Source organism: Giraffa tippelskirchi, chromosome 8, assembly GCF_054371585.1.
Source record: "Giraffa tippelskirchi isolate mGirTip1 chromosome 8, T2T-mGirTip1v1.2.pri, whole genome shotgun sequence".
Classification (NCBI taxonomy): Eukaryota; Metazoa; Chordata; class Mammalia; order Artiodactyla; family Giraffidae; genus Giraffa; species Giraffa tippelskirchi.
Window position 1 is genome coordinate 28,649,205 of NC_137282.1, and position 21,951 is coordinate 28,671,155.

At 44.4% G+C, this 21,951-nt stretch overlaps 1 protein-coding gene across 4 annotated transcripts in view; it reads left to right on the forward strand.

The window, feature by feature from the left end:
- The window catches only part of ACSL1 (acyl-CoA synthetase long chain family member 1), a 275,902-nt gene that overhangs the window by 85,347 nt on the left and 168,604 nt on the right, over nucleotides 1–21,951 (forward strand). For 2 of the 4 annotated variants that reach the window (XM_081521820.1, XM_081521829.1), the window contains exon 3: nucleotides 10,363–10,491. The exons of the other annotated variants lie outside the window; for them this stretch is intronic. The gene's annotated coding sequence lies outside the window, so the exon portion shown is untranslated. The remainder of the gene's footprint in view (nucleotides 1–10,362; nucleotides 10,492–21,951) is intronic. 4 annotated transcript variants of the gene reach the window in all.

A 21,951-nucleotide genomic window follows, 5' to 3' on the forward strand; every position in this document is an offset into this window, starting at 1 on the left:
AATACAGAATCTTGGGGGAAGCTGATGGGTGAGTGGGTGACAGACAAGAACTAGGAAGGGGTCATCAGAAGAGAAGAAGGAGAGCTCAGAGGCTCCTAGGATTCCTAGAAGCAAAGATGTGGATGGTTTGAGACAGAGGGGATGCTCACCAGAATCTGACGTAGGAGAGATGCAGAAAATGTCTGTAGGACTCAAAAGGTCCATTGGGATTGAATATGGAGGTCGTCAGGCTTCCCAGTTGGCACTAGTGGTGAAGAACCTTCCTGCCAATGCAGGAGATATAGGAGATGCAGGATTGATCCCTGGGTCGAGAAGATCCCCTGGAGAAGGAAACGGCAACCCACTCCAGTATTGTCTGAAAAATCCCACAGACAGAGGAGCCTGGTGGGCTACAGTCCATGGGGTCACACAGAGTCGGACATGACTGAAGCGACTTAGCACGCACGCACACGTGGAGGTCATCACCAAACTCTTCAAGCCCCGGAAGAATGGTAGCAGCAGCCGGGGAGCTCAGACTCGCTTTCTTTGACCTGGACAGTGAGGATATGAGTGCTACCTCAATGATTAGTTCAGACCACAGACTAGAAAAGACAGTCCTCCCAGGACACCACCAGCTGGAGTTAAATGAGGTGTATCTTTTAGCATAGGTCTGCAGACGGCTCAGGTCTGGTGCCTTGCAGGGGGTCAGTGGCAGTGCTGTCCTGCTCTTCTTTCTCACAGGCTAGTGACAATACACGTCAACATGTAGACAGCATCCCTTACCTCTCAGGCACTGAACTCCTCCCAGCTCTCAGTGTTTTGCAGATTTTCGTTCCCTGAATTCCCTCAACAATAAGATGGGTATTACGTTCATTTTGTATAGAAGAAAACCAAGGCTTGGGGAATTCAAGGACACTCGACTGAAGGCACATCACCACAAGGTGACAGAGCTGGACACAAACAGGCAGATCCCGCTCCACCAGGGCCCTCTCCTGCAGGATGCCTGGTCTCGCTCCAGCCTTGATCCTGTTGAGATCAGAAGTCATGGGAGAGACTTATAAGGCCCAAGGAGCTCTACCCACCTTCCAGGGGCCAGACGTAGCTGCTGCTTCACAAAGCAGGGGAGCAATTTTCAGTATGCCAGGTGTTCCCCTCTCAGGGCCCCCAGAGGTGCAAGGTACCCTTTAGTCATCAGGTTTCTGAACTCAGCTCTCACTTTTGCTCTCCACATTTCTGATACTCCAAGTGTAAAACAGTGGCTTCCAGACTCTTACACATCAGAAGTCTTTGGACAACACACATTCCTGGGTCCCATTCCAGACTTATTTTAAAAAATCTTTGTGGATGCGGTCCTCAAAGCTGTATCTTAAAAAAAAAAAAAACACCCCCCCGCCCACCACATACTCAGTTAGTTTGATGCACTGGTTCACTGGTCCATGGTCTGGCAGTTGTTAGACGCCACTGCTAAACAATGGCTTGTCAATAATATGAAGTTATGTTGTGGTTATCTGTGGATATTGGATTTTAGCAGATGAATAAGTTAGTGAGCATAGGTTGTAAAAAGTCTTTTATGTCATTGATTCTGATCTATTTCTTCATAAGGCAATCTGTGGCCTGTTTTCTCTGTATTAGGATGTCCTGACTCCCTTATCTTCTTATCAGTTTAAGTACAGTCTGTGGATTCACTTTAAAACGTGCCTGGTTCTCAAGGCTCATTTTAAGAAAAAGTGAAAGATATTAGCATTATAGATCTGGAAGCAGAGTAACCTGTGTAGAAACTCTCCAGGATTTTAGTGGAGACATGAGAGACATAGGTTCAGTCCCTGCATCAGGAAGATCCCCTGGAGGAGGGCATGGCAACCCACTCCAGTATTCTTGCCTAGAGAATCCCATGGACAGAGGAGCCTGGCGGGTTACACTCCTTGGGGTCTCAAAGAGTGGGACACTGAAGCGACTGTAGCACTCACGCAGCAGCAGATCAAGGGTTGGTTGGTGCCCTCTAGTGGTTGGAACTTTTCAACAACTTCGAAGACAAGCGCTGACCCACTTGAGAGGCTTCTTTAAAAAGAAACTGAATTCACCCTTCCACTTGCTGTTTGAAGATCAGCTGTGTCTTGCCAGAGAACCTCACCTCTCTGGCTGCAGTGTTTTAATAAGCCAATTGGAAGGCTGGACAAAAATTTTCAAGGGACCGGGAGGGAATCAGCACATCCAAAGGACTGCCCAGGAGACAAGTCAGTCATACGTGAAGTCCAGGCAAGGGGGCGCACAGGTGTGTCTCCACTGAGAGATCTCTGTGAGCTCTCTGAGCCTGGAACCTTGGCTTATTCATCTGTGTGTCCCTAACATTTGGCGCAGTGCCTGGCATGGAGAAAGTGCCCAGTAAATAAATAAGTGCCCAGTAAAAAGGAGGGAGGGCAAAGGAAGGAAGGTAGGACATGGGCTAGCTTATGTTTGCTCAACACCTATCTGAGAGATTATTCAATAAAGAATCTGTAATCTGAGTGTTGACAGATCAGAGGAGCTTGCAACAGGTGGCAGGCTATTGCTGAAACCCATGAAAGAAGTTACGGGGTGGCAGGGGTGGTGGCTGTGGGGATGTTGGGAATGGGTGGACTAAAGAGATGTCAAGGAGCAGGGCCTGTCCCCTTCAGGGTTGTTATAGCCCATCTCTTTCTTGTTTATCACGATTTCCCAAGAATTTAGTGGTGTTTCTGGCACAGAGTATGTACTTAATCATGTTGATTAAAGAATGAAAGAATGCCTAAGGGTCCTTTGCCTGGCATACAGTGGATGCTTCATGAGTGTTTGTCTACAGGGGTGGACGAGTGTGTTGCATCTCTAATGTTGTATCTCAACCAAGAGTCATAGCTGCTGGAACATTGCTTTGAGTGTTGAGCCGGCACGCTGCCTTCCATATCTTGCAGTCAGTTCTAAGGCTGCTGCATGAGCCAGCATATTGCATGGACACAAATGATGTCATTCTGTTCATTAGAGGTTTGGGAGGTTCCTTGTTTTCCTTCCTATTAAACACAAAGGCACGCTCTCTGGGAATGTGGCTGAGACTATGCGTTTCCTTAGATGTGGTCCCGCAGTTGACTCCTGCAGCTCATTGGTCTGCAGTATGGGCCAGGAATGGTATTAGGTGCTGTACGCACCTTATTTTATTTCATACTTGAAATCCTTCCAAGTGTTATGATCTTCATTTTCTGGAAGAGGAAACTTAAGACCAGAGGGTTGGTGATTTTGTCATAGTCACCCAGTGGAGAGGTGGAAAGGGGAAGGGCATCCTATAGGCCTGACATCCTCCTCTCTGTTCCACTGGTGTCTGCCCAGCAGAGTCCCTTGTAGTGCCTTGATCTCGCTGCCCAGGTGATTATATTAACACCTCTGGGGGCAGGGGCCAGGTTTTAGGGTTTTTCAAAGCTTCCAGGTGTTTGCAGGGGACGTGCCACGGTTGGGCAGAACTGCTCCTCAGCCTCTGCCAGGCCATCTTTCTTCTCCAGATTCCTGCCACATCCTCCACGTGTGTGTCCCAGACTTGGGACTTTTAATACAGCACTCTGCTCTCTTTCCGCAAATTCGCACCTCCTCTCAAAGCCTCAGTTTTAGAATCCCTTCCCCGAAGGAACACAGAAATCCTGAATCTTCACTGACTCTTGCTTTGCTCTTACTCTCTCTCATAGTCACTGAGTTTAGTGGATTCCCTGTGACACCTCTTCAGAAGTTCTCCCCCCACCCCGCCCTATCCTTGCAGCCACCACCGTCGTCACTCACTTTCTCTCATGGGCTTCAGGGACAGCTAACCTTTCATCTGCCAGCAGCGAGCTCCTCCAATCCATTCTACCTGTATTGTTGCTTGGTTGATCTTACTCAGATGCTAAAAAGCCTTTAGTTGCTTCCCACTGGCTTTAGGTGCATCCCATCTCTTCAGTATGTCACATCTCGCCCAAAGATGCAGGCCTTCTCCTGCTTTGTTAAGGAACCAGCCATCCCGTTTTAAAGTACTTAACGGCTTTTCCTCAGAGTGCTAAGTGCCCTCACACTGACCTGCCTCTGCACAGGCAGTTTCTTATGCTTACAATGCTCTCTTTCCCTGGGAGAAGTGGATGTATCCTTCCCCACCCTGTTCAGAGGTACCTTCTTCCAGAAGCCTCCCTAGATTACGTCTGCCCCAGACTGGTTTTATGTCCGCCCCAGACTGGTTTAGATACTCTTTCTGTGTGCCACAATTATAGCACTTTATGTCGTATTTTCCTATTTGGTTGTCTGTCTGCCCCACTAGACTGAGGGGCCCTTAAAGTTAGCCTTTATCTGACTCATATTTGAACCTCCAGCCCCAAGCACGTGGCCCAGCATGGCAGTCACTCAGCATGTGTTTTCCAAGTGAGATTATACAAAGTCTGGACCCTTACACCAGGTTTCCAGAACGTAATGCCAGAGAGTTTGGTATGGGCAGTAAGTAGGATGCTTTGGGAACAGGAAAAGGCTGGGAACTATCAGAAGAGAGTCTAGTATCCTGGGTAAGAAGCTGCTAGCCTAGAATAAGAGCTTTGGATATAAAAACAAGAAGGAAGGTGTGATTCTAAGAGAAGGAAGAAAGGGAAAGCAAAACTTGTGATCATGTATTATTTTTTGGTAAAGGCTGGGGCATTTTTAGAGAATATTCTGTGTGCATTCAGGAAGCTTCTACACACAACATGCTATCAGGGGAATGTGGTTATAGATTCTTGGACTATTTTTACTTAGGAGTTAAAGTTCCGTATCTGAAACTTCAGTGAACTGCTGTAGAAGCTATTTATTATACTGTGGCCAGCAAGGCCTCCTATATTGGGGGGAAATCTCCACATTATGAATTCTCCTATCAAAAGTAGAAACCAGAATTCAATGTCTCAGTTTCCCTTGAAATCAGGGCATAGGAGTTGACCTGGACTGTGCCAGTCAGGCTTTGTTCCTGGCTCTGTGGCCCGTTGTACTAATCCTCTGCCTCTCCTGCAACTACTATAAGCTAGCCAATAACCTTTCCTGTTTAAACGCTTTAGTGGATTTGGTTGCTTGCAACTAAAAAATGTGACTGATAAGACTGCTAACATATGATAAGTCCTAAGATGTTTAGAAGAATGGTGTGATCAAAATTGAAATTGAAGGTGTGATCAAAATTGAAATAGTGTAACAAGCAAATAAAAAGAAAGAAGAGAGCTCATTCTTACTATTAGACAAGATGGAATTCAGCACCCCCCCCAAATCCTATTAAGTGAGTGTACTTTGTAATGTAATAGGTATAATTACAAGAATCTATAATAGTAATGGGGATTTTTACACTGGATAATATAGCAACTCCATTCATAAAGCAAATTACAAGCAATATAAGAAGGCTGCTTTTACTACTTCTAGTCCATGACACTAAGTAAGATAAATCTAACTGCTAGATATTGATAGAACTCTGTCCTAAAACTAGAGAATGTACCTTCTTCACAAGTGCCCATGTAACACTTGTGAATTCCAGATATTCCAAGAGTATAAATAGTGCATAAAATATTCAGTGATCATCATGCAATAAGACCAGACCTTAATAATAAAGCCAGAAACAAAATGTCCCTTCCACTAGGAAATTAAAAATCTCTCAGTTTCCATGCTGAAATATTTGCAGAGGAAATGATAAGATGTCTGGAATTTGGGGTAAGGTGAGCCCAGATTTATCATATATTGATAATTATTGGAGGTAGGTGATGAGTACCTAGTAATTCATTATACTATTCTCTATATTTTGTGTATGTTTTGAATTTTCTGTTAAAAAATTTTAAATCCCTTTATTAAATATTCTTGATATGAAGAAGATACGGAAGTCAAATCGTGAAATTTCTAGAAAACAGCAATAATGAAACAGATATCTATAGAATACAGATAAAGCTGAGTTCATGGGAAAGTTTATAAAGTACTTAAATCATTTAAAAAAGAAAGAAAGAAGTAAATTATGTATCCAACTCAAAAAAACATTTTGAGGACAATAAAATAAGCCAAAGAAAAGCAGGAGGAAGAAATGAAACAGATAAAAAGCAGAAATTAATGAATTAGAAAATAAAAAATGGTCATGCCAAATTCCAAAACTGCTTATTTGGTAAAATGTAAGTTATTAGAATCAATCTAAGAATAATCATAATAACCTCATAATAATCAAAATAATCTAATTTTTGATTGGAATCACAGAATAATCATTAAAATAAAATCATTCAAACCAATTTTGTCACAAGCTTGTTGAAAATAATCATAATCTTTTTATTCAGAAGACATTTGCAGTTGAGCAGTTGAACCATAAACTTAATTACATAAGTGCTATTTGCAAAGGCAGATTTGATTCAGCACTCATGCAGAAAAGTATTTACGGAGGAATTTTGAAAAGATGAAATGCAGCAGTTGCATCCTAACTGATTTTCACTGATAATCTCTGCCTAAAATTGAAATGTGCTACGTTTGAGAGCATTTACTTCATGGTGATTACCTTGGCCTGGGTGACCTCTCTCAACATTTGCTCCTGGTTTCAGCCAGCACTTCTCCAGTCAGTGTCACAACCAGATGCAAGCAGTGATTAGAGTCTTCTCCACATTTGGAGTCCACAGCCATCTCCAATGCTTTTCTGAACAAAGTTCTAGCCAGAAATTGAGCCAGTTAATTTTAGCCTCTCATTCCCTTCATCTCCAACCACCTCCACCCCTCCGTTCTCCCTTCTTTCTCCCCTGTACTTCCTCAGGAGAAGTCAGGTCCTGGAGAGAAGTCGCTGGGACCCTATTCTTTCTCCTCAGCGTCTTCCATTCCGCCCTGTCCGTGCTAAGTCGAGTCCTCTCCACCCAGCCCCTGTCTGAGGAGACCTCTACCGGTCGAATTGCTCGTTTGCTCACATCCCACGTCTTGTCGACCTCAGGGCAGTGAGCCACCTTCGCTTAGCTCTGCAGTTCTGCTTTCCCATCACCAGAGACGTGATCACATAAACACAACTACTATTCTCTAGAAACTGAGCGAGGCCCTGGGGCACAGTGATGAACCAAGTAGCCAGGGTCCCTTCTCACGCAGCCTGCACCTGCCGCCAGAGAACCGCCGTCACAGGATGACTTCCTTCCCCATCCTTGACCACTAGTTCGTGTCTCCTCCACATTCTCCAGGCTGGTGAGCCCCTTCTCGTCTTTGCCTCTATTCCTTTCCAGCCCAGACTCCGTGATGCATCATCTCAACCCCGCCTGTATCCGCTCTCTCAACACCCTTGTCCCTTTTCTTTGGCAGATCAGCAAGCGTGACGTCAGCTTTTACATCTTCCTCCTTAAACCCGGGACCGGGTAACGCTGAATAAATCCCAAATCACCACTCCCCTTTGATGGCCTCCAATCCTAACTGCACCCTCAAGCCTGCTTAGCAAAGCTGCTCTCGTTCCCCAGCCCTTCCTCAGCCCGGAGTCGCTCCACATGGTCTTGGCGCCATCTGACACGCTGGTCTCTGAAGACGTCCCTCCGGTGTCTTACTTCACGAAGAAAATGGTGACCGCTCACAGGAACTCCTCCCCTTCCACTCTCTACCCTCTCCCTCTCTACACACCCAAATTCTTCCTCCTCTCCCTACCTCTCCAACAAGGAGTCCCTTCTTCTCTCAGAGGTGAATTTCTCCTTTTTTGCAAGGCTTCCTGCCTCCACCCTCTCTCCCTCTTGTGCCAACCTCCCAAAAGGGTCCAGAAAGATCTTTCTGTCCCACAAATCAGCATTGCTTTCCTCATGAGAATTTGCCAGCGCTCCACACTGACTCTAGGACAAAGCCTAAAGGCCTTTCCGAGGCACCCAAGGCCTTCACAGAGGTCCCCGCTGGGTGGCGCCCAGTCTCACTGTCAGCGCTCCAGCCACTGTCAGCTCACATGTGTCTTCTGAGACGCACCCAGGAGATGCTTGGCATTGCTCTCTCACTGTCCTGTGATCATACCTCCAACATGGTAATTATCACTACTGAGCTGCATGTCTGACAGTAAAAGCCTTAACAGCAGATACCACACCTGTTCCCATTCCTATCCGGGTTTCTAACGCAGTGCTTGGTGCCTAGCTACTGCTCAGTAGGTATTGGCTGGGATTATCTTGATCCCTAAACCCCTTAATAGCTGTCCCCTCTTTTTCTGTTGCAAACACAGCTTCCATGTTAGTGTTGCAGAGTGGCTGTCTCATATCACGGATGTGTGCCTCTCTCTTCTCCTCTGTCACCTACCTTTCTTCCCTCTGGTGTCTTTGTTGAGAGAAAACTCTCCTCTCTCATGTCATGTCTTGAGTTTTCTGTCCTCTTGACACCTACATGTGAAAATGGCTCTGAAACCTTCTGGCCAGGCCCCAGCTCTGGTGATGGGTCAGAAAATGAATCTGACACCAGGACGGTGATACTGTCTAGCCTGGCTCTGTCCTCCTCGCTGGCTTTTACCTCAGCTGTTGTTTTCCAGTTCCAACTCTTGTGCTATTTCCTTTTCCAGTCTTGGTTTCAAGTTCCTTCTTCGGACATTTAATTACCAGGAAGAAAAGGGGGAAGGACATATTTCTGCTAAAAATGAAAGTATTATGAAATCGTGGTGTCTTTCCTGTCAGTGGTGCGGCATCCACAGGGAAATGGTGAGATGTTCCTCCGGCCCATTCCTCTTTTACCCTCATACCTGGTCTTCTCTCCAGACCTCAGCGCCCTCTTGCATACCTCCCCCCAACCCCACCCCGCCCAAGTTTCCACCAGCCTCTTACTTTTGATCTCCACTGGTTAGTGGCAGATTTTTGGATTCCCACATTGGGATGCTTGACAAAGGAGATTTTCTTTTTCTTTTTCTTTTTTTTAAAAATCTATTTATTTTGATTTTTGGCTTTGCTGGGTCTTTGTTGTTGCACACAAGCTTTCTCTAGTTGCACCGAGTGAGGGCTCCTCTCTAGTTGTGGGCTTTTCAGTGCAAAGGCCTCTCTTGTTGCTGAGCTCAGGCTCTAAGGCATGTGAGCTCAGGAGTTGTGGCTCGAAGGCTTAGATGCTCCACAGCATATAGGATCTTCCTGGACAAGGGATCGAACCACTGTGCCTTTCATTGCAAAGCGGATTCTTAACCACTGGACCACCAGGGAAGCCCAGAGATTTTCTTATTTGTGGATTTATTTGCTTGATAAGCCTTAAGAAGCGTTACAATTGCATTGCATTTAAGTGATCTCTGTGCCAATTTTATTGAAAAGTTTCACTAAATTGGAATTGTTCTAGAAAATATAGACTGAAAGGTTGCTGAGACAAGTGAGGCTATTGCAGAAAAATAAGAGAACTAGAAAAAGGGGGAAATTATATACTCTATTTTAGCCAGGTGTTTCAGTAAGAGACTTTACGGAGCTTAATTTAACCAAAACTGCTTTAATTTAACTAAAACATCCCTGGTGGTCCAGTGGCTAAGACTGTGTGTTCCCAATGCAGGGGGCATAGGTTTGATTCCTGGTCAGGGAACTAGATTCTGCATGCTGCAGCTAAAAGATCTCACATGCCACAAATGAAGATCAAAGACCTGGCATGCAGCAGCTGCAACCTGGGGCAGCCAAATAAATAAATAATAGATACTAAAACAAAGCCTACTTTTGTATTAGTCAAGAGCATTGGTCTGTATGATTTATCACTTAAAAATATTTTCAAATAAATTATAAGAAAGAGAAATGATAAGGGACATGAGAGAGGAATACCTAAAATAACTGCCTTTGACCATAAATGCCTGGACAGTGAGGGCAAAGGTGCTGTTAAAATTGTGCCCTCCCAAAAGATGTTGTCCTAACCCCTGAGTCCTGACGTTACTTGGAAACAAGGTCACTGCGATGTAATGAGTTAACATGACTTCAGACTGGTGGGCCCTTCATTATTACTCCTGTCCTTATAAGAAGATTCCGTGAAGACAGAGAGGATGACATATAACAGCAGAGGCAGAGGTTGGAGTCACACTGCCACAGGCCCAAGATCACCCGGGACAGTGGGTAAGACAAGGAAGGCTGGGAGAAAGGTGTAGAGGAGGTTAGAGCACAGCCTTGCCAACTCCTCAAAGGTGGACTTCTAGCCTCCAGAACTCAGAGAGTTAATTTCTGTTGTGGGCTTCCCAGGTGGCTCAGTGGTAAAGAATCTGCTTGCCAATGCAGGAGTTACAGGATATGTGGGTTTGACCGCTGGGTCGGGAAAACCCCTGGAGAAGGAAGTGGCAACCCACTCCAGTATTCTTGCCTGAAGAATTCTATGGACAGAGGAGCCTGGAGGGCCACAGTCCACTGGGTCGTAAAGAGTCAGACATGACTTGGCAACTAATCAGCAGCAGCCAGTAATAGCCACATTTTACTATTTCATATAGTATTTTTAATTCTCTTTTCACAGATGAGGAAACTGGAGCAGAGATGTTTAAGCAGCTTGCTGCAGTCACGTAGCAGTAAAGAGTAGAGCCTGGATTTTCAGACACAGGCAGCTGTTTAGCAGCTGCAAGAATTTCACCTGAGACTCCTACAGGTCTGTGTGAGATGGGAAGGGCCTGCCAGTGTTTCGGAAACCAAGTCCCAGGCTAAGAGATTTAAATTGTGCAACTCAACACCCATGTTCTGAAGGGGGGCCCCTGGCCCCGTGGGGGCATGGGGTCCCTGGTGTCTGTGCAGCCTGGAGGGCTGCATGGATCGGTCCCCCTGAAGGAGAGGCAGGAAGGAGACTGCTATGACATCCCGGCTCTTGGTTTCCCTTTCAGTGATGTGATTATATCTGGTGATGCGATCACTTCTGGTGATGTGGGTCAGCCACACTTTTCAGACTCCACTTGAAACCACTTTAAGTGGCATTGCTGATCTGCTCGGCCCTTGTATAATCCATCTTGGGCCTCTGTTCCTGGGCTTTCTGAGTGGTCACAGAGGGTCACCTCAGACACCACAGCCCCCAACTCCAGCCCCAGCCTCGGGAACTCACAAGAACACAGAAGCCTGCAGCCACGGGGTCACAGAGCTGGGTTTTCGCTCATTCACCCTAGTTCAGCATTGCCCAGTAGCCTATGTCCTACAGACAAACTAGCAGCTCAGCCAGACACACCCTTCAGAGGCCTGTAAGAAATGCATTCTGACTCAACATTTTTGATGGTTTCAGGTTAAATACCTTCCAGGGCTTCAGGTTTGCCGGTGAAGTGTTATGTTATGAAATATCAGTACAGGTTATGTGAGAGTGATAATGTGATCAAGAAGTGTTCCAGAATGTACAAGGGAAAATACGCCCTGGCAATGTTGAAATGTTTAATAAGCAAGTATATCCTGTTCCAGGGTGGCTCTAACTAACTCGACTCAGATTTTACCCAATGGCTAAGTTGCGATCTTCCAAAGAAAACCGCCAATTGGTTTTCCTTGGCACCATCACAGGTAAGGTGTGGTGCCATCTGTCAGTCCTGCCTGTTTCTCAAAACAAGGGCAAACCAACGAACCCATGGGACACACAGGTGTTCTTGTATCTGAAGAGGGAAGCCCCACCCCTTCCTTGTGACACTGGGTAGAGGGCAATGCTCGGAAGAGACCTCTGTGTGGCTGTTGGCGGCGTGGGGTGACTGAGTCTCACACCTGAGCCTGGCACACCACTGGTACGCTGTGGCCTGGGCTCACCTCATTCAGGTGGCACAGCCTTCTCAGAGGGAACTGGGAGGTTCTCATCACCTGGATGCGTTAATTTTCTATTTCCACTGTAACAGATTACCACAAGCTTAGTGGACTGAAACAACACAGACTCATTGTCTATAGTTCTGGAGGTCAGAAGTCTGAAATCATTCTCACCAAGCTGATGTCAAGGTCTGGGTCCTCCTGAAGACCCCAGGCGATAATCTGTCTCCTCACCTTTTTCAGCTTCTAGTCGTTGTTGTTCAGTCCCCTCTGACCCTTTTCGACCCCACGGACTGCAGCACGCCAGGCTTCCCTGTCCTTCACCACATCCCCGAACTTGCTCAAACTCATGTCCATCGAGTCGGTGATGCCATCCAACCATCTCGTCCTCTGTCATCTCCTTCTCCTCCTGCCTTCAATCTTTCCCAGCATCGGGGTTTTTTTCTAATGAGTCAGCTCTTTGAATCAGTCCTGCAGCTTCAGCATCAGTCCTGCCAATGAATATTCAGGATTGATTTCCTTTAGGATTGACTGGTTTGATCTCCTTGCAGTCCAAGGGACTCTCAAGAGTCTTCTCCAACACCGCAGTTCAAAAATGTGTTGAAAAAAAATTCGAAAAGCATCAATTCTTTGGCATTCAGCCTCTTTTATGGTCTAACTCTCACATACATATATGACTACTGGAAAAACCATAGCTTTGACTAGATGGATCTTTGTTGGCAAAGTAATGTCTCTGCTTTTTAAAATTCTGTAAGTTGGTCATAGCTTTTCTTCTAAGGAGCAAGTGTCTTTTTAATTTCTGCTGTCACCATCTGCAGTGATTTTGGAGCCCAAGAAAATAAAGTCTGTCACTGTTTCCATTGTTTCTCCATCTCTTTGCCATGAAGTAATGGCACTGGATACCATGATCTTTGTTTTTTGAATATTGAGTTTTAAACCAGTGTTTTCACTCTCCTCTTGCACTTTCATCAAGAGGCTCTTTTGTTCCTCTTCACTTTCTGCCGTAAGGGTGGTGTCATCTGCATATCTGAGGTTATTGATATTTCTCCCAGCAATCTTGATTCCAGCTTGTGCTTCCTCCAGCCCGGCATTTTGCATGATGTGCTCTGCATTTAAGTTAAATAAGCAGGGTGACAATATAGCCTTGATGTACTCCTTTCCCAATTTGGAACCAGTTCATTGTTCCATGTCCAGTTCTAACTATTGCTTCTTGACCTGCATACAGATTTCTCAGAAGGCAGGTCAGGTGGTCTGGTATTCCCATCTCTTGAAGAATGTTCCACAGTTTGTTTTGATCCACACAGTCAAAGGCTTTATTGTAGTCCATGAAACAGATGGAGATTTTTTCTGGAACTTTCTTGTTTTTTCTATGATTCAGTGGATTGGCAGTTTGATCTCTGGTTCCTCTGCCTTTTCTATATCCAGCTTGAACATCTGGAAGTTCTCACTTCACGTACTGTTGAAACCTAGCTTAGAGAATTTTGAGCATTGCTTTGCTAGCGTGTGAGATGAATACAATTGTGCAGTAGTTTGAACAGTCTTTGGCATTGCCTTTCTTTGGGATTGGGATTGGTCCTGTGGGATTGAGTCCTTGGGGATTTGGGATTGGTCCTGTGGCCACTGCCGAGTTTTCCAAATTTGCTGGCATATTGAGTGCAGCACTTTCACAGCATCATCTTTTAGGATTTGAAATAGCTCAACTGGATTTCCATCACTTCCACTAGCTTTGTTCGTAGTGTTGCTTCCTAAGGCCCTCTTGACTTCAGCTTCTAGGGGCCACTGTATTTCTGGACTTGGGTCCCTTTCCTCTGACCTCACTGCCATTGCAGTGCATTGTCCTCTTGTGCAGTCAGATCTCCCTCTGCTTTCCTCTTACAAGGATACTTGTGACCCTACAGGCAGGGTCCACCCAGATAACCTAGACATCAATTTTAGCAGCCAATCTGGAGCTCAGTCAGGGAGAGTCCCAGAGTGGAGGGGTGTCCCCTGACATGATCAGATGCCTTTCTCCACACAAGCCTCTTCAAGAGCGTGGAGAGTTGGTGGATTTCTTTAGAGGCTAGATTGCCTGAGACCCTTGCCTGGAAAGTCCGAGCCCCAATCATGCCCTGTCCCCCAACCCAGCAGTTATTAATAGAACTCTGAGATGGGAGTAGAGGCAGGAGAGGGGCTGCCCTAGCAGCTGTCGAGGCCCTCTTTGCCTTGAGAATGTTCTTCTCTTCCTCCTGCCTGGACTTCCCTGGACTTGCTACCCCATGGAATTGTTTTGAGGAAGAGAAAAAATAGCGTCTGACATCGCGACACCTGCACCAAACTCTGGATAAGTCCCCTGGCCCGCACTCCAAGGCTGCATCCACCTTGTCCCTCTGATGGACTTTTGTTTCCGTCTGGGGAGCATTCAGTTGTCATCTTGGGATTTTCTGTTTTAGAAACCCATCTGCAAGTGCCACTCGGAATAAAGTTATGGCTAAATGGGACTTGGAAGTGGCCACGTTGAGCTGTGTGCGTTTTTTTTCTGGGAAAGCCTTCTGTCTGCTGGCAAGGGCTCTGGTTTGTTTTCAGTTCGTGCATGAGTGTTTTTTGATCAAACATGGAAAGCGCTCCTTTAATTTCATCTGATAGCCCCTCTTCCCCTACTTCCCACCATGGAAAACTAAGGCAGACTGGTCGACCTATAGCTATAAACTTATGACCAAGAAGAAGGAATGAGAGCCTGTTATAATTTCGACTGGCTGACGCACATTATTGAAAATGAGGAAGGGTGGTCTTTGAATGGTAGCCTAAATTATTATAATATTCTCCATCCAGAGCTGTTTGGTCACAGGGATAGAAAGACTGGGAATTCTCTCCATTCCACGTGGGCCAGCCACTCCGGGCTCCCTGAGAACCAACTCTGGGTCTCTTGTCTTTAAAGAACTGAGCCAATCTGTTTGGAAGCCTCTGTCTGGAAGTGGAATTTCTAGACTATACTTCCTCTGGTGTTGTCTGTGTCGCCATAGCTTGTCTGTTGTGTGTGTGTGTGTATTTAGCCGCACTGCAAGGCATATGGGATGTTAGTTTCCCAACCAGGGATCAAACCCATGTCCCCTGCAGAGAAGGGCAGGTTCTTAACCACTGGACCACCAGGGAGGTCCCTTGTTGTTTGTGGTTTTGTGTATATTGTTTTGGGGTGAGCCATCCTGGCTTGCGCAGAGTGGGGAAACTCTATGCACTCATTGTGAGCCGCCTTGAGTGTGCTGTCAGGGAGAGAGAATGAAATCTTTGGGCTACACCCTGTGTGATCTTTGTGAGACCACAATTGCTGTTTGTATGTGTGTGTGTGTGTGTCAGTACTTGCACTGGCCATTGAGACATCTTTGTTGAATAACAGGGATTTGCTTTCTTCCTGCATGGTTTTCTTGGGATACTGCTTTTGATAACAGCTTGTTAAGTTTCTTTACCTTTCAAGTGATCTATTCTATATTTGCCTTAGAAATCTTTTATTGTCACTTGGGCTAAGTGAGTAACTATTGTCTCAACAGTGACCTTTGTATGTCCTGATAAAATGTTAGTCATAATTCTGGACATTTTAAAATGTTGCATGTCACAGTAATAACCAATTTTCTTTTGTCAGTTACCTTGTGATGGAATGTTAACTGTTACTTTTTAAGTCTTTCCATGATTTATAGACAGTTACTGTTGTACCCTCTGATGCTTTAGCCAAAGTCTTCATTTTCAAGAAGATTTAGGCAAAGAACCTTTCAGCAAATACTGGTCTCTGATAACTTTCATATATCAGAGAATTGGATAAGAAATTTTAAAAAATCTTAATGGAACATCTAATGGCTTCATGAAAAGTTAACAAAAGGATTAGTTACTGAGTAAACTGGTAAATAATGTTTATAGCTTTCCAGACATAGGGAAACACTTCTCAAGCCACTTATGACTTAGACCAATTGAGTAAATTACACCTCTGTAGGTAAAATTGAAATTGTTTTGTTCTTTCTCTGCCTGGTCCCTCCAGAAACTGGAGACTCGGGTTATAGAGATGAGGGTAATTTTAAAAGCAAGATTATGTTTCAGTTCAGTTCAATTCAGTCACTCAGTCGTGTCCAACTCTCTGCGACCCCATGAATCGCAGCACACCAGGCCTCCCTGTCCATCACCAACTCCTGGAGTTTACCCAAACCCATGTCCATTGAGTTGGTGATGCCATCCAACCATCTCATTCTCTGTCGTCCCCTTCTCCTCCTGCCCCCAATCCTTCCCAGCATTAGGATCTTTTCCAATGAGTCAACTCTTCGCATGAGGTGGCCAAAGTATTGGAGTTTCAGCTTCAACATCAGTCCTTCCAATGAATACCCAGGACTGATCTCCTTTAGGATGGACTGGCTGGATCTCCTTGCTGTTCAAGGGACTCTCAGGAGTCTTCTCCAACACCACAGTTCAAAAGCATCAATTCTTCAGCACTCAGCTTTCTTCACCGTCCAACTCTCACATCCATACATGACCACTGGAAAAACCATAGCCTTGACTAGATGGACCTTTGTTGGCAAAGTAATGTCTCTGCTTTTAAATATGCTATCTATGTTGGTCATAACCTTCCTTCCAAGGAGTAAGCGTCTTTTAATTTCATGGCTGCAATCACCATCAGCAGTGATTTTGGAGCCCAAAAAAATAAAGTCTGACATTATTTCCACTGTTTCCCCATCTATTTCCCATGAAGTGATGGGACCAGAGGCCGTGATCTTAGTTTTCTGAACGTTGAGCTTTAAGCCAACTTTTTCACTCTCCTCTTTCACTTTCATCAAGAGGCTCTTTAGTTCTTCTTCACTTTCTGCCATAAGTGTGGTATCATCCGCATATCTGAGGTTATTGATATTTCTCCCGGCAATCTTGATTCCAGCTTGTGCTTCTTCCAGCCCAGCGTTTCTCATGATGTACGCTGCATGTAAGTTAAATAAGCAGGGTGACAATATGCAGCCTTGATGTACTCCTTTTCCTATTTGGAACCAGTCTGTTGTTCCATGTCCAGTTCTAACTGTTGCTTCCTGACCTGCATACAGGTTTCTCAAGAGACAGGTCAGATGGTCTGGTATTCCCATCTCTTTCAGGATTTTCCACAGTTTATTGTGATCCACACAGTCAAAGGCTTTGGCATAGTCAATAAAGCAGAAATAGATGTTTTTCTGGAACTCTCTTGCTTTTTCGATGATCCAGCGGATATTGGCAATTTGATCTCTGGTTCCTCTGCCTTTTCTAAATCCAGCTTGAACATCTGAAAGTTCACGGTTCACGTATTGCTGAAGCCTGGCTTGGAGAATTTTGAGCATTACTTTACTAGTGTGTGAGATGGTAGTTTGAGCATTCTTTGGCATTGCCTTTCTTTGGAATTGGAATGAAAACTGACGTTTTCCAGTCCTGTGGCCACTGCTGAGTTTTCCAGATTTGCTTGCATATTGAGTACAGCACTTTCACAGCATCATCTTTGAGTATTTGAAATAGCTCAACTGGAATTTCATCACCTCCATTAGCTTTGTTCGTAGTGATGCTTTCTAAGGCCCACTTGACTTCACATTCCAGGATGCCTGGCTCTAGGTGAATGATCACACCATCATGATTATCTGGGTTGTGAAGATCTTTTTTGTACAGTTCTTCTGTATTTTCTTGCCACCTCTTCTTAATATCTTCTGTTTCTGTTAGGTCCATACCATCTCTGTCCTTTATCAAGCCCATCTTTTCATGAAATGTTCCCTTGGTATCTCTAATTTTCTTGAAGAGATCTCTAGTCTTTCCCATTCTATTGTTTTCCTCTATTTCTTTGCACTGGTTGCTGAGGAAGGTTTTCTTATCTCTCCTTGCTATTCTTTGGAACTCTGCATTCAGATGAGAATATCTTTCCTTTTCTCCTTTGCTTTTCACTTCTCTTCTTTTCCCAGCTATTTGTAAGGCCTCCTCAGACAGCCATTTTGCTTTTTTGCATTTCTTTTCCATGGGGATAGATATGAAATTCTAGTTCTGTTCTTTGGAGGCTGTAATTATGAAAGTTATTGCGTTAACCACACTTTTGCCCTCATGTTTAGGAGGAAAGGAAAATTTCTAGTAAAGTTATTAGAGTGTAACTATTCATGGTGTATCACTGTTTGCTTTAGGTCTACTGCTAAAAGCACATGTCCAATGCTTGTGTGACAGCTGGGTATAAATGATAAAATGTATGGTCTGTAAAACATTTCCTCATTAACATACTTCTGAGCTTGTTTCTGAGACCTGATCAGTTCTCCTCTATTGTGGATTAACTGGACAGATATAAAGGAAGTCCCCTGGCAAGATGACATTTGAGTGGAGACTTGAAGGAGGAGGTGTGAGTCAGGTAGTGTATGGGAGGCGGTCATTCCAGGCAGAGGAGCAGCTGAGGCCGGAGGGTGACTGCTGGGTTCAGGGGTCAGGACAGAGGCCATCAGTTTGGTTGGAAGAGTCAAGGAGGAAGAGAGTGAAAGAGAGCTGAGGCTGGTCACGCTGACGTCTTCTCAGTATTGAAAACCTCAGGGAAAAAATTCAGTGGTAATTAATTTTCAAGTTTGAAAACAGTATTAGAAAAGCTTTAGATAGAATGTTTTGTTACTTGATTCAGGATTCTGGAGGATGAGGTCTTTGTCTTTGATCAAATTCTGTATCCAGGAAACAAATATCTTCCTAAGAGTTGTCTCTTCCCTCTTCTGGGGACCACCTCTCTCTTCTGCTCTCTAGAGGACATCTAGGGGCCTGCTTGTGATTAATGCATGCACAGAGTAATGACTTTTAACATATGCCACAGCTTGACATAGTATTATATGACTTTTGTGAACATTAATGTGGAAACCAGAGTCTCTACCATTGGATGTGTAGGGTTATGTATACCACCCGTTTCTGGCTATTCAGGTCAGCTTTTCTTCTCAGTGGACTGTTTTGACTGTGCAGCCAACTAGCTTTGTGATCTTGATCCAGCCACTTAAGTCAGTCTGAATTTGTTGGTCTGAAAGTAGGTGGGTATGGATTAGATGAACTGTAAATTCCCTTTCCATCTGAAAGCCTGTGCTGTACTTTCTCTTAGCAAACAACATTCCCTTTCCCCAGTTTATCTCCTCTCAGAAGTCAAACCAGCCATTATCACCCCCACCCCCTTAGGCCTGTGTGTGAAACATGAATAATTCATTAGCGAGTTTGTAAAATAGAAGTGGAGGACCTTTTGGCCCTCTCCCCCATGCCCTACATGACTACTGCTCAGGAACCAGAAAGTTACCAAGGACAGATTCTAGTTTTCTTCCACCTTCAGCCTCTACCCACAAGAGGTCTAAATAATGATCCACTCTATGATTATGTATCATACAGTTAAGTATTTAAAGCTGGAAGGAGACTTGAAGATTCTGTAGTTCAACCTCTTCATTTGATAGCTAAGGAAACTGAGGCTCAGAGGGGTCAGTGACTTGCCCTCGATGGGCGCACTCAGTGGGGCAGAGCAAGGACCAGAATCTGTCCCCCAAACCCTGACAAGGAGCTCTTGCTCTTGTTCCCTCTGTTTTTGCTCACCCTTCCCCCACCCCCCCAAATTACAAGGTGCCTGAAAATACTTTGGTGAGGGATTGTTACAAAGAACTTTGAAAGTAAGAGTTTTCTTTTGTTTTGTTTTAAAACATATGGACCCAATGCAGTGGAAAGGGTGACCAATGACAATTTCCTTAGAAATGTCAGATTTTAAAAATGTGGGGAGCCTCCGATCTGTAGCATTCCATCTTAAGTGATACAATTTACAGATACTAAAAAAAGGAAAGACTCAAAAGAATATTCTTAACCTCAAAGGGTGCAAAGTTTCCCTTATGCATCGTGGTGGCTATAGTTAATAATTTATGTTTTGTATACTTGAAATCTGCTAAGAGAGCAGATCTAAATTGTTTTCACTATACACACACCACCACCCTCCTGACCCCCTCCCCCCTCCCCCCCAAAAAGCCCCAAAGAAAATTGTAGCAATGAGGAAAATCATAAATTTCCTATGGGAGAACAATCAAATTAAGAAAGAAAACAGAAAAAAAAAATCCTCTTTGCCGCAGGCCTTTCCCAATGTTCATTGTTCATCTGCATTATACATTAACCAGACCTCAAAGCAAGGAAATGAAATTAACCTTTGAGAAAAAATTGGCCTCTTTGTTTAGACACCAGAACTGTAATTCTATGATTAATATAGTCTTTTTCATCTCATACTAGGGATTGCATTCACTAAAGACTTGTCTATACACGCATAATTGACAAAATACCTTTGATGTACTATGTACAGAATGCTAACCTGTCAATATGAGACATAATTTCTTTGTCTCAAAAATGCATGAATATGCTGTCTATTGCCTGATGAGCACAGCAGTTCTCAGAGCTTCTGAGACTCTGTTTCCCAGGTTGCAGTCTTCAGTTTGGCTCAAATAAAATTATCTTTTCTCTCATCTTGAATGTTAGTTGAATTTTTTTTTTGTCAACAGTAGCTATATGGAGACAATGGATAAATTGATTAGCTTGATTGGGTAATCATTTCATGATGTATATGTTTCAAAAGATCAAGTTGTACACTTTAAACATACTCAATATTTGTATGTCAGTCATACCTCAGCAAAGCTGTTAAGAAAAAGACTACATTAAGTCCCCTATATACGAACCTTCAGGTTGCAGACTTTCAAAGATGCAAATGTGCTTTTGTATGCCTAATCACATAAGTTAGTCCGTGTGTCTGGCCTACACTGTCACATGCGTGCATTCTCTACACGTGGTTGTGCTTTTGTGTATCTTACTGTACAGTACTGTATAAAGTCCAGTAGTACAGTGTTTTTATTTGAAGCCCAGGATGTCTGGAAGCAAGTGTAAAAAGCAGTGGTGATGTAACTGGTACTGCTAAGAAGCACCAAGTGATAACGATGGAAACAAAAGTAAAAATAATTGAGAGAGAAGAGTGAGGTGAAAAGATGGTAGACATTGCTCATTCTTATACCATGAATTGTTCAACCATTGGCATGATTCTAAAGAACAAAGATAAGGACATCCCTGGTGGTACAGTGGTTGGGAATCCACATGATAATGCAGGGGACATGGGTTTGATCCCTGATATGGGAGGAGTCCATATGCTGAGGGGCAGCTAAGCCCATGCACCACAACTACTGAGCCCAAGCTCTAGAGCCCGTGAGCCAGAGCTGCTAAAACCCATGCACCTAGAGCCTGTGCTTCGCAACAAGAGAAGTCACTCTGCTGCAGTAAGAAGCCTGTGCACCACGGTGAAGAGTAGCCCCTGCTCACTGCAGCTGGAGGAAGCCTGCACACACCGGTGAAAACCAGCACGACCAACACTAACTTGTTAAGAATACAAAGAACAAGGACAAGATCATGGAACGTGTGAAGTCTGCTGTGCTGATGACATCGACAATCATACCGAAGAAGTGTGGAAAAGTGATGGAGGAGCTGGAGAAACTTCTCAGTGTGTGGATGTGGAATCACAGCATCAGCGTCCCACTCAGCTTAATGCTGAGTCAAGAGAAAGCTAAAAGCCTTTATGAAGATTTGAAAAAGAAACACAGTTAAGAATCAGAGGGCACGTCTTTTAATGCCAGCCAAGGCTGGTTTCATTGGTTCAAGATCAGAGCCAACTTTCACAATGTAGAAGTAAGTGGCGAGGCAGCGAGTACAGATGTGGTAGCTGCCTGGGAATTTCCTGCAACACTTTGAGAAATTATTGATGAAGGCGTGTGTTTACCTGAACAGGTTTTTAATATGCATGAGATAGGACTGTACTGGAAGAGGATGCTAGACTGAAGTTACATCAGTAAGGAGGAAAAGTTGACTGATGCCAGGCTATAAAGCAGCAAGTGAAAGCGAAAGTCACTCAGTCGTGTCCGACTCTTTGCAACCCCATGGACTACAGCCCATGGAATTAGGCTAATTCTGTTGTTTGGTGGCAATACTTTCAGTAAAATGAAGCTGAAACCTCTCTTAGTTTATCATTCAGAGAACCCAAGAACCCTTAGAAACACAGCCAGGGGCTCTCTTCCTGCTCTGTAGAAGGACAACCCCAAACCTGGGTTACACAGGCCATTGTCTAGGGCTGGTTTTCTACCACTGTATCTCAGAGGTAGAGAAATATTGCTTGGAGAAGGACATCCCATTCAACGTTCTTTTGCTGCTTGACAGTACTCCAGGCTATCCCCCATTCATGGATGACTTTCATCCCAATGTCAAAGTAATGCCTCTGCCATTGACTACTACATCACTCATCCAACCTATGGACCGGGGAGTTATAGAGACTTTCAAGAAATTTTATTATGGGACTTCCCTGGTGGTCCATGGCTAAGGCTCC